This window comes from Malurus melanocephalus, unplaced genomic scaffold, assembly GCF_030028575.1.
Source record: "Malurus melanocephalus ecotype Western Australia unplaced genomic scaffold, MMel_1.1 scaffold_419, whole genome shotgun sequence".
Classification (NCBI taxonomy): Eukaryota; Metazoa; Chordata; class Aves; order Passeriformes; family Maluridae; genus Malurus; species Malurus melanocephalus.
Genome location: NW_026623651.1, coordinates 465,027 through 468,265, shown reverse-complemented (window position 1 = coordinate 468,265; position 3,239 = coordinate 465,027).

Below are 3,239 nucleotides of genomic sequence, written 5' to 3'. Positions count from 1 at the left end.
GGCTTTGAGTTCATAGAATGTCTCCTCTGTCTTCTCAACTGGTCATTGACCATCAACAGGGCAATGCAGGGGAGGATGTAGTGAGCTGGGGGTACCAAGACTAGAACTGGGACACACAGAGAGACAGCAAAGGATGTGGGCGTGTATCCCAAAAACAGCCCTGTAGGTTAGGTGAAGCTGTTCACCCTTGTACCCTGTCTGTCACACATCAGGGAAGCAGTTCTGCCTTAAGTCCACCTGRGAGCACAGACAAGTTGTTGAGCAGATTTGTGTGGAGGGATGAGCAGCTGGGGCAGATCAGTGATTTCCAGATCCCAAAATTACATGCTGGTGTTCCCAGCTTCCAGCTGGGCATCCAGGTTTAACTCTTCTGGCATAACAACCCAAACTGCAGCTTGCTTATCAAGACAAACTTTATTCATGTCCTTGAATGCCTCCTCCATTAGATGGTTGAGCTGACYTTGGGCAAGTCCAATGTCTGAGAGACCTTAGGTTAAGAGCATAAAGTGTATGAGGGATTGAAGGAGTTTTTTATGGGAAAAAGAAGATGGAGTTTCTCAGAGACTGCTTTTTACCTTTGTTTTYGAAAAGCAAAGGAAAGTTCATGAAAACTAGGCTAAAAGAACATCAGACTGACAAAGGTGAGCTCTCATAATGAGTGAGACACTTGAACCAAGGTTTTTCTCAATAGCCATCAAGTGTGAAGAAATGAAGAGTTTTACAAATTCACTGTTAATGAAATTACAGTCATGGCAAGACTGATTGCCAGACAATGCTATKRWAAGACAGGCAGTGATCATAAATTCYAAAGAACAGAATGGGAGGAGAATTTCATCCCTGTGCTTACTGGGCAAAAGAAGTTATCCAGCTTTCTGTTGAAACAATCTTGGGAATTCTGCTGGGAAGTCAAGAAGGGTGCATGCTAAACAATTTCACTGTGTGAGATACCCATGGCCACCTCCAAAGCACACACTACTTTCTTGGGTGCATTTTATCAGGCTTGAAAGACAGCTCCACTGAGAATGTTTTGGTGCAGTGTAAACAACCCCAGCTTATGCATGCGAAGGATTTGTGTAGCTAAGCAAGTCGGGGAAGAGCAGGACTCTGGCATTATCCAAATGGGTTTGGGTAAAGGAGTCCTGTTCATTACAAAAAGAACCGCATTGGAATGCTGGAAACCTAAATATTGCTGGAATTTTTTGGTGGCAGACAATCCACCAGCAGACCCTGTAGTGCAAGGATGACGGTGGCTAAATTCTCAGAGGATTTAGTGTCTCTATACTATAATTTTAATATCATACAGAAATAAATCTAGTCAATTTCCCATGTGCACTTTGATCTAAGCAGTGCTGGTGTACTGCCTGAGAATGGGAGGGGGAAGGGAAGGGAAGGGAAGGGAAGGGAAGGGAAGGGAAGGGAAGGGAAGGGAAATGCTGAGGAACATCTCTTTTCGAAGTGACCCACTGGATGTTTCAAGGCTGAATGCACCTTCCACACACGTCTGTTTCTCCATGGGAAAGGTATGGGACAGACGAGGGGAGGGCTTGAAGAGGGGAAGGGAGTGTAGTTTGAGTTGGCTCGGGTCCTGATGTAACTGCCACAGTCTAACAYAGACTGTAAGATGTGTTTGATTAAATTCAGCACAGGGCTACATGGCAGAATAAAAGCAGAGATAAAGATAAAATATACAAATCTTATCTGCTAGGAATAAGAGATTACAAATTCAGTTCATATACATGAAAAAGATTAAAAGGATGGGCCTCTGTTTGAAATCACAATGGGAAGATGAAAAGCTGCACAAGCCTTTCATGTCTTATTTTTGTATTAGTACATTTTTCCCAACATTACCAGTAGTAAGAAGAGAAAATGAGGCTACATCCCAGACCCACTTGAGAAAAGAGATAAAATAATCCACTTACATCTTTAATTTCTCCAAGGTTTGCAGAAACTTGTAAAGAAGCAGCTTACCTCACATGAACAGATTCAGAGATACATTTTTATTCATCTTTACAGCAATTATTTACAGTTGCTGTGCAAGATTATTTAGGGCATTCTGCAAAAGAGCAATGAAAAATGTCAGACCTAAATAAACCATTTTATGAAACACTTTCTGTTTTCATGGCTAATAGCTGTTTTTCAGTTCTATTAATAAGATTACAGTAACTTTCTGCATGCATAAAATCACAATGAGATACGGATATTTAGTAACTAGTATGATTGTCTGTCTTATTCTGTATTTGTACTGATTGTGGATACCTTGGGCCATTTATCAAGCAATTTCACATTCCCTTCACACCTTCCTTGATTGTGGAAGAATTTYTCCCAAGCAGGATGGCTTTAAGCCTTATTTTAATATAAAATTGCATATCTCATACATTGTGACATCTGCCCCATGCTGTGTTTGTCCTCAGTGCACTGTGGGAGACTGCAGGAGTTTCTTTTTGCATCCACCTAAAAGCATCTGAATTTTGCCACCCAGCCTTTCTGAATTTTGACTCTTCTCCGCTGACTCTTCGGTGGGTTTGCTGGCTCGCTTTCTTTTAAGTCTTTTTGGCTGTTTGGTGGCTGGGTGGGGGGGGGATGTCTGCTCTATGTTTTGATTGTATATGCTGAGAAAAGCCCCTCCATGGCAGAGAACAGGGCAGGAAGTTTCTGGAAACTTCTTATATTGCCCAAACCAGCCAGATTATGACAAGGGACCTTTCCTAAGCTTGCTTGGATGGCTACTCTCCTGGCTCATGACTCCATGAGGCTGATGGTGAGCATGGGGCTTTTCTGTCCTTCATTTTTYAGTGCAACCTGACATCTGTATACTGGTGATGAAATGGTGGAGTGTACAGTTTTAATTTGGGGACCCCAAAACTATATATTTACTTTTATTAGCAAATGCAAGTTTTTTTTTCTCTGTGTGGGTTACTTTAATCTGTTTTAATAACTGACACACAAGCAAGCAAGGTCTGCTATCACAGTCTGAAATTTCTGAGGTTTTCCTTAGCATTTTCCTTTCCTATATGCATRCATATTGTGTTTGAACAAATGCTGGTGCTAAATCAGTACGAAAAGACTGAAAATTAAAATGATTGCTGCYCTGTGACTCTTGCTAAAAACATTCTGGACCTTCTAAGCCCCAGATGGGTCAAACMTTTTGGTGTATATGTGTGCTAGCACTTGTTTTGAGATGCTGTACAGTGCTCTAAATTAATTATTTCAACTTGCTTGTGGGCACACACTACATTGTT